The following is a 9,940-nucleotide window of genomic DNA, read 5'->3' on the forward strand; positions in this document are numbered from 1 at the left end:
CCGCCCCCGGCCCCGCCCCCGGCCCCGTCGGCGCCGTCTGAGTGGCCGCCGGGCTCCTGTCAATCACCTCCGCAGCCGGGGGGCGGGCCCAGACAGGGGCCGGGAGGGACCTGCCCCGCGGCGGCGAGCGGCGGCGGGCGGCGAGCGGCGAGCGGCGAGGGGCGCCGGCGTCTGGGGCTGCGGGCCGCGAGGCTGCCGTCTCCCGCGCTCCCCCTCGCGGAGGCCTGCGCGTCCGTGACCCGCGGGAGGCGCGGGCCGACCCTCGCCACTCAGACTCGGGCCGCCATCGCCCGGCCCGTGGCTTCTTTGTGGGGTGGCCCCGAAACACGCGAGGACGGCGCGGCCGCCCGGGGAGCCCTCCCGGGCCACGCCGCGCGTTCTCGGGGCCTCGGCCGGGGCGCCCCCGGCGGGGCGCGGCTCCCTTGCGGCGGCGGCGGAGGGGCTCGGTCCGCAGCCCGGGAGGGGGCGGCCGGCGACGGGGCCTGCTTTCAGCCGCCTGCCCGGCCCCTGGGCGCATCCGCCGGAGCCGCCCGCCGCGTGATCGATAAAGCCCAGACAGACAGACTGTTGGTCGGTGCGAGCCGCCGAGTTCTCCGGGGCAGACAGGGGACGGGGAGCCGGCTAGAGACACTTAACGAAAATTAGCAAATCCAAAAGCGCCCGGCGCCAGCGAGACGACACTGGCCGAGACTGACACTCAATTAACCACCCCCCGAACAATCGCAGGCAAACACACCGGCTGACCCCGATCGATATCGGCCCCACAGTGATCTCCTCTCGGAGATACTCATTCATTTATTAGGACTTGCAGGGCTGCCGGCCCCCGGCGTACCCAAAGGCGGTCCTGGAGGCTTTGCTGCTGCTGTTTTGGTGGTGCTGGTGGTTCTTTTTTTTTTTTTTTCAGGTGAAATTCAACTTAAAACTCTTTATCTGAGGGAATGCTCTTGTACCCCGTCCTCCCATAACCTGAAAGGAACCAAAGTCAACCATTTGCAAATTTCCCTTTAGGCTCAGCCAACATTTCCCTACCTGATAAAACGTCAAGGGGTGGGGTGGGGGTTGCGGAGAAAGAAAAGCATTTCATGCTAGGGTGGGAGATGTAAAGTCAAACCCTTTAGGACCGCAGTACAGCAACGAACTTTGAGGCTAAGAAAAATATATACATGACTGGAGGACCAAAAATCAAGGTGAACCTTGTAAATTAAAGTTGCAAGTCCGTAGAGGACACAAGATACGGTTAATGAGATTGCCTCTAAAAAACTGTTTTGTGCAGAAAAAAATAAAATGATCTCATACATTGATGCTCTGCCCATTACTTCACTAAATCCAAACTGCCTCGGAAAGGATGGGAGAGCAAGCCCCGCAGACGTTTTAAGGGGAAGTTAAACTGGTTAGGGCACCAGGTAAACAGCAGGCATTTCTCAAGTGGTGAGCTGACCCTTGGTCCTAAGGAAGACTTTGATTAGAACTTCCTGACATCTAATTCTTTGACAAGTTAACAGTTCTCAGGGGTTCATGCAGACAATACTTCTCACGTAATGACGCACTCTTTTTTTTTTTTAACTCTAGAGAGTCAATTATTAGCTAAAAGAAAACTTTTCATTCAACTGTCTCGAAGCGCCCACTATAGGCCAGACTCCATCTGGGGTTATAAAGATGTCAGAACCTAAACAGTAAATCACAAACAATGGAGTGGGAAGATGATAGAGATTTCCGTGCACAATGTTACGATGCATAAAGAAAGGAGAGATAAGCAGCCCAGGAAGTAAAAGAGGACTGGAAGGTCTGCTGGAAGCAGTGACATCCGGCACGACTCCTAAAAAACAAGAAGAACTGCAAGGAGACCATTGCGAGCATAGAGGGCAACAGGAACACAAGTGTGACGTTTATTGATCGTGTTGGGGAATATGGGTGGTAAGTAGGGGATGGGGAGATGGAGCTGCAAGCAATTCTTTGTTGTTGGAGCATAAAATGTGAAGTAAGGAGTGGGAAGAGATGCATCAGAAAATAACTATATTTACCTGTAATGCAGATAAATACTTGTTTAGTGGAAGGCAGTCTTGGGGGATGTGTTGATGAAAGTTGCACTGCACTAAACACATTCTGAGTCCTTTCCCAGCCCTCTTCAGAGGAACATCTGCTTTCTCTGGAGTGGGCATTGGCAGGCCAACTGGGGGCCTCTGTGCCTCTGGCCATGAGTGGTCACAGGACCCTAGATGGACCAGTGAAGTTGTCTCTTATGGATCTTTGGCCAGAGATGCCTCTCAATCTGTAGAGGTCAATTCACGGTGACGTACAGAGTTTACCTGTCTGCAGAAGAAGAGAAAAATGACAAAGGTGTAAGTCCAGATGGATACCCAGTCAGTTCAGGTCCTTAGGTTCCTTATTAAGTTAACTCAGGCACCTTGATAATTTCCCCTTTTTACTTAAGGTTCTTTTCCCTTCAACTCAAAGGATCCAAACTATGATACTTGTGTTTTACTGAATTCCTTTGGATGTTTGATCATTCCTGGATGTATACTTTTTTGTTCCAAACGCAATTCAGAATAAGAATTTATGATCCAGGGGATCCCTGGGTGGCGCAGCGGTTTGGCGCCTGCCTTTGGCCCAGGGCGCGATCCTGGAGACCCGGGATCGAGTCCCACATCGGGCTCCCGGTGCATGGAGCCTGCTTCTCCCTCTGCCTGTCTCTGCCTCTCTCTCTTTCTCTCTCTGTGACTATCATAAATAAATAAAAATTAAAAAAAAAAAAAAAGAATTTATGATCCATTCCTCAGACAATGTTTCAACTCTTTTGTTTTTATTATTAGGTTAATGGGCAGACTTTTTAAATTGCCAGAAATTAGTTTTAAGGGAAACAAGTCTGTACTTTGTCTAATGATTTTGGAGCAGACATGGACTTTTCAACTAAGTGAATGAGAGTGTTTGAATCGATGTGGAAAGTCAAAATTGGCTCATGGATAATATGTCAATTAGGAGGCCATAGTGGTGGTTGAGAGAATAGGTAACAATTTTAATTCAATTTAAGACTCAAGGAAATTGCTTCTCTACAGAATTTTTCTTGCGTTTTGTACCTAGTTCTATTATTACTTTCCTAAACATAGGTTGGCAAGTAGAAGAGAAAATAGCAAAATCTAGTGTCTTTTGGAAACTTCGATTAAGAAAGGAAATCAGTGACCAAAATTCTTTTTACTCTTATGAAGGGAATTCTGAATATATGAGCTGGAACCAACTATCTGTACTTAAGAACAGAATGCTCATTCTAGGCCTAACAGACTGAAATAATTAAACACTATGATAGTTTAATATTATTAGCATCAAAGAATGTTCTAAATAGGTTTTATCCACAGGCATATATGGATATATATTATGTATAATGTATATGACGTATATAATCACAACACTGACACATTTTTACATTGCTCTACACCACAGAATAACTTTCTAAATTTTTTTTTAATAAATAGAAAAAAAAAGGGGTGGTGGTGGTGGAGGTTTATGTCCAGCCCGTTTCGTTAACAAAGCTATAATACCAATCTCTGCTTACTCAAATAATGCCATTGCTTCCCAAAGGTATATGTGATCCTCATTTTCAGCAATGCCTCTCTCTTCACAATGAAGATGAAAAATAACTCTTGGTACATTTTGTTCCGAGAGAAACAGTTGTGTTTAGTTCCTGGCTAGCATACAAACAGCTCTTACAGTCTAAGGATAGAATCTAACATTTCTACCTGTTATACAGATCTTCTACCAACTAACAATCCACAGAGGTTGGATAACACTTTGAATTCTCAGTAGCAGCTTTTTTAAAAAGTCATTTATTCTCAGTAGAAGTTAGGAGTTCAGAACTGAAATTTACTTTCATTGGAATAAAGTCAAAGGTGAGAGATTTAGCCCAGCCTAAAAGAATGGCTATGTAGTGAAGTGGTTGTTTTTTGTCTCTTTTGTTTCTTTGGGTTTTTTTGTTTGTTTGTTTTGGTTTTGGTTTTTTCTTTTTTCCAAAATGAACTGACTTCAGGGTCCGGTAGATTAGTGTGATAGGACCCAGAAAAAAGACTGAACGTCACATTCCAAAATGCCCATCCTCCCACAAGCTAGCAAAAATGCTATGGGGGTGGAGGGGTCTTACAAATAAACCCTGCAGTATCTGTTGGGTGGAAGTTTTCTTAAGAATTTTTAAAGCAACTTGGGGCACCTGGGTGGCTCAGTCGGTTAAGCTTCCTGAGTCTTGATTTCAGCTCGGGTTGGGATCTCAGGGTTGTGGGATGGAGCCCTGGGACGGGTGTCAAGCTCAGTAGGAAATCTTCTTGGAATTCTCTCACTTTTCTCCCTCTGCCCCTCCCCCCTCAAATAAATAAAACTTAAAAAAAATATTTTAAAGCAACTAAGTTTCAAATACAGTAAGAAGGGACACCTGGATGGCTCAGCAGTTAAGCGCCTGCCTTCCAGCTCAGGGTGTGATCCTGGAGTCCTTGGATCGAGTCCCACATCGGGCTCCCTGCAGGGAGCCTGCTTCTCCCTCTGCCTGTGTCTCTGCCTCTCTCTGTCTCTCATGAATAAATAAATAAAACCTTTAAAAAAGAAAAAGAATACAGTAAGAAATGTCCCTCATTAGAGAACATTACTTTATGAACTTAACAGTGAGTATTACTTATAATCCAATCACATCAAATATATTCTGTATAATCCTTGACCATAACCCACAGCCTTTGTTCTATTCAGTTATGTTAATGTCATTAAGCCAGTAGAATTTGTAGTAGACATTATTCAATAACCTGCTAGTTTTGCCTATTTTCATCAAATAGCCAGTTTGATTCCTTTTGTTCTTGTAACTAAAATGGTAAATCAATCCTTTAAAGCAGAGAAATTACTTTAAACAAATCCTCCTTAAAGGAACATCCTTGACCTAGAATGCTGTTCAGTAATGTGAGGAACAATATTTTTGAGTTCTATCTCCCTAGCTAACAATACTTTGCTTGTGTTCCTTTGGATTAAAAAAAAAATGTTCACAATCAAGCCACTGAAATTCAGAAGCTTTGATATTTGCTTTAGACAGCCAACCATTTAGTCTGTAGCTTGAAATGGACTGAAACCATTCATCCTCTTCCACAGCCCAAAATCTGCCTGAGTTTTCTGCTGTTCTGCTTCTACCCACTCTTCTTCCTTTGCTGGCCTCAGAGTGACTTCTTGTCATAAAGCCTTTCTCATCTAATACTGGATCTTCCAAACTGAAATCTCATTGACAGGACAAAATGAGGTCTTTTGCTGTGGAACTTTGAAACTTACATTTGCCATCGTGTTTTTGTCAATGCCACCGTTTTTATTTCATAATAATTCCTGAGGAAATAATTAGCTATACAGTATTTGTCTCACACTTACAAAGTGTCAAAGATACACATTAAATTTGATGCATGGGTTCAGCCCCTGGAATGAAATGCCAGCCAAAGGGAAGATATCTTCTAACATTCAATGCATTTCAGTGCAATGTACTCTGTGGGCAGAGGCTTTGGAGAGAGCTACAGGTTTCCGCTGAGTGAGACCATCAGTGAACAGAATTCTTGTTCTTCTTGATATTAAGGGAAGAACTTATAAGGGTTTGCCCCCATATTCAATAATCTTCCTTAGTTCCATTTGGCCACCTAACAAACAAGCTTCTATTCTCTGTGAATTTGTTTAAACACAAATAACTCTCCACTGTCCCATTCATAGCTTAATGTCACTTACCTATATTTTTAGCCTCCCGTCTCAAAGACATTTAAAATATGCACATTTGGGGTGCCTGCCTGGTTTGATCGATGAAGCATGTGACTCGATCTCAGGGTTGCAAGTTCAAGCCCCACATTGGGTGTAGAGATTACTTGAAAAAATAAAATCTTTATAAATAAATAAGTAAAATATGCACATTGATGGTATGCTGTTCAGCTAGACTTGTTTAATTAAAAGAAAGAGACCCATTGAAGATTAGTTAATTTAGGAGGGGTTTCTTGTATGGATACAATAGGCTTATTGTAAGGATACAGCTAATTGGGAATAGAGAAGCATTACTTACCTTGCTGGGAAGCCAGCCTCCTGTATATAATATATATACATGATACACATATACAAAGTTTAACTCACCTATAAAAAAGTATTAGTGAATTCCTTCAAATCATTAACTTAGTGTGAATTTCTCACTTGACTGTTTGCTGTTGTTATCAAAAATAAACTTCATGTGACCAAATGAAAGCAGCCCATCTATACAGACCAAAGCGTCAGATCTTTCCAGAGCCAGGAGGACAGCAGGATCACTTTGAACTTCCGGATTACTTCTGGATTACAAGATACAACAATCTTGAATATCCTGCCTTTTTAGTTGACTATGGCAATGAAAATAGCCTTTTTATCAATTTTCTGAGAAAGATGAGTATTTGGGATGGATAAGTATCTAGCTTTCCCTACACATATAGTTTGGATATTTGAGGGCCAGGTGCCTACATGTCTATGAGCAAATGACATAGCAAATGACATTGCTTAGCAGTCTATATGTAAAACACAAACAAAATTCATCAACTTCCAACCAAACAGCCAAAATAGTCACTTGCTTACTTAGAGGCCCCATCCCCACTGTCCCATGCCACACCACTTTAGCTATTCCTCATAAAGTCATAGGAATATAAAAAGAGTTTTCTAAAGAAGCAGTATTGTTAACATGGTTACTATACTTCCCTTTTCATTCTGGCTACTCAAAGAGATTATAAATAAAGACCAGAAAATACCTCTATTATGCTTTCTCTCCCTTTGATGCCTTTCACAATGTCATCCAGAATAAATTTTCTTTTTTAAGGAATTAATGTCAACGAGTGAATTCTGAATGGACACGCTCGAAACTTATCGATGAAGCAACAACAATCCACGAGGAGATGAGACCTAAATTTGTATCCACGCTCCACGAGTCAGTGTGTTATCACCAGCAAATCTGTTGTTCCCTCGCTGACCCTCTTTCCTCTCCCATAAAACGAGGACAAGCGTGCTGGGTGGCCTGGCTGTCTCAGAGCTCACTAAGTAGTACCGTGAGCTCAACATGTTAACTGTGAGCCCCTACAGAAACGTTAAATGATTTTCCGGAGGAAACAATGAGCTTATCGAAATCTATCTTTGAATCATCCGAATAGATTTATGGTAGCTTTAGGACTCTTCAGCTGGGTTCAGGATTTTCTTCTCCCCAGAGCCGATAATTTGAAGTGGAAATGATGCCACTGCCAATCCAGTCTTGGCAGGGTGATGATAGCTCTGTAAACACAGCGTGCATCTTGCCAACACAGGTTAGCTCTCATGACCGGTGATAGTCCAAGAATCAGCAGAGACAAATTGGTTGGCTACCTTACCATCATGCAAGAAATGGAGCTGCTCACTAAAGGAAGAGCCAGAATTTATGCCCTTAATCTTCTTCGGGGAAATCCAAGAAGTTTCTCCTACCCTGTAGCAGGACTCCTTTAAAAGATTACCCATCTCCAATTCAATAGCATTTTCCAAAGAAGTGTAATGTTGCTTATTCACCGACAGAGAGAAGCATTTCCAAATAAAATCCTGGTTTCATTATGGATGTTTTGCCAAGAACTGTGCTCATGAGCCATACTCTATTTTATGGGTCATCAATAAGATTACTGAAGAGACTCATGCCTTCAGGGTGCTTACCAACCCACCATCCTTCTCTTAGGCAACTGCCTAATTTTAACAAAGGTTTGTAGAAAGGGCAAGCAGGGTGGTGGGCTGGAGAGGTGGGGTTGGTGTGACATTCCTTTTCCTAATCCTTCAAGTCATCTTGCTATGAAGACCTGCACAGTTTTTCCAGAAATAGGTGAGTCCGACCACTGATTGATACAGGTAATGCAGAGAAAAGAGCTTATGTTTGTATTTATTTGTTTGTTTGTTTGTTTGTTTGTTTAGTCAGGGGGAAGGTACAGCCAAAGCCTCTTCAGGACTGAAATCTTCTTGTTTCCAACACTCAGCCAAAGTCCAGCCAAGACTCAGGAGATAAAGAGAGAGGGTGATGGGGATGGGTGGTTCCCGAGGGGGAATCTTCCATATTGACAGATCCTGGAAGTTTTGGGAAAGTTAACTCCAGGCTTCACACATTTTTACTGCCCCGGGTTTATGGGACTGGAAGCAGAGTCTAGGTACGTTTCACTTGAAGGATAAAGTGAAGGCAAAGACAAGCCCTCTAGGTTCCCCGTTGAAAAGAGAGTAGCAGCGGCAGGTGCAAGTCGGACCAATCAACCGGACGTTAGTATCGGGTCTTAGGGACCCCCCACCCCGCGCCCCGCCCCGCCCCGCCCCGCGGGTAGAACGTCGGGAAGGGGAGACGCAGGGAGGGGAGCGCGAGGCTGGGAGTGGCGGGCAAAGGCGGACGGAGGGGGCCGGGAGCGAGAGCCAGAGCCAGAGCCCGGCGGAGAAACAAGAGACCGAGCGAGACAGCCCTGGGGGCGGGGAGCAAACGCTGCAGAGAGGCACCAATTATCATAATTGCAGGTAATGGTGCCGAGGCGCCAAGCAGCTCCGCTCTGTTTTACATCATTGGGCCCGACCCAGACGCACCCGCACCGGCGCTCGGCTCCTCCCGCGCCGAGTCCACGGCCCCGGGGCCCCTGTGCACGCCCCCAGCCCCCGCCCCGCCCGCAGCGCTCAAGTTCGGGTGCGCCCCGCCACCCCGCCACCCCGCCACCCCGCCGGCCCGCTCACCTGTCTGACTCACCTGCCTGCCGCCCGGCCCTTGGCGGCCTCGCCCCGCCGCCTCCCTCACTTGTGACAAGTCCAGGGACACTGACTGGGCCCAAAGTGAAACAAAGGGGCAGACGCTTCTGGTGTGGACAGCTTTCCCCCTGCCCCCCATCCTCCGGGGTTCGGGCTTGGGTCGTAGGCACTAGAAACAACGCTGTCCTGGGCCTTGCGCCCTTGCCTTTCTGTCTAGCCTGCAGGTCTGTCTCACCTCACCCTCACCACCATCGCCCAGTTCCCCTTCCCCCTTTAACTCGAGACTTAAGTGGGGTCTTAAAAATAAGCCACGTGGAAACAAAGCAGATAAACATAAGGGAAAGGAGCAGTGTTTGATTCGAGCCAATTACATCTCTCTAGGCCTGTATTGTCACCGATCAGATATGACTCCTAGGGTGATCTCTAAGATCACTTCCAGGTTCAGCCTTAAAAATGACCCCAGGTTAGAAAAGAGCACGTGACATTACCTTCCCTAGCAAGGCAAATAAAGTTACTGCTTTCCAAGAAACACTTTAAGAAGGTCTTCAAAGAGCAGCCCTATGACCAGTCTACCCTTTCTGAAGCTTTGTGTCTTAAAAACAGATGTGACTAGAGGCACCTGGGTGGCTCAGGATTGAGCATCTGCCTTTGGCTCAGGTCGAGATCCCAGGGTCCTGGGATCGAGTCCCGCATCAGGCACCCTGAGAGGAGCCTGCTTCTCCCTCCGCCTGTGTCTCTGCCTCTCTCTGTGTGTCTCTCATGAATAAATTAACAAAATCTTAAAAAAAAAAATGTGACTAGTAATACAAGCACTTGGTGCTAATACATGTTTAAGTCCAGCTCAAAACTGTGAGCTGTTTGACTGGACACTGTATGGATCAGACCATTCCTGACTGGTGACCTCAAGGCAGAGTATAGCACCTTGAAACGTCTTTAACGAAGCAGAGCAATCAGGTAGGTAGTGGCACTTAATGCCACATTTAACCATACCAGTGAAAGAAAGACTTTCAATGATTTAAAAAAAAAAAAAAAACTTGCTTGTAGAATCACAGAGGGCACAAGGACCAGTGGGTGCCAGCTATGCCACCTAGAAGTTGTCAGGCAGACTTAAAATAAGGAAGAACTTCCTAGCAATAATGCCGCCTGGAGGCAGAACAGGGCAGCCTAGAGAATCTGTGGCTCCCAAGCACTTGGGTGAAATCCAGTGATG

At 45.6% G+C, this 9,940-nt stretch overlaps 1 long non-coding RNA gene across 1 annotated transcript; it reads right to left on the bottom strand.

The window, feature by feature from the left end:
* Positions 1 to 1,822: 1,822 nt before the first annotated feature.
* Positions 1,823 to 8,256, bottom strand: LOC125753501 (uncharacterized). Its single transcript, XR_007405492.1, has 3 exons — positions 5,725 to 8,256; positions 4,415 to 4,571; positions 1,823 to 2,310 (listed from the first exon to the last, which is right to left on the bottom strand). It is a non-coding gene; the product is annotated as an uncharacterized LOC125753501 (long non-coding RNA).
* Between the last annotated feature and the right edge of the window lie 1,684 nt (positions 8,257 to 9,940).

This window comes from Canis lupus, chromosome 2, assembly GCF_003254725.2.
Source record: "Canis lupus dingo isolate Sandy chromosome 2, ASM325472v2, whole genome shotgun sequence".
Taxonomy (NCBI): Eukaryota; Metazoa; Chordata; class Mammalia; order Carnivora; family Canidae; genus Canis; species Canis lupus.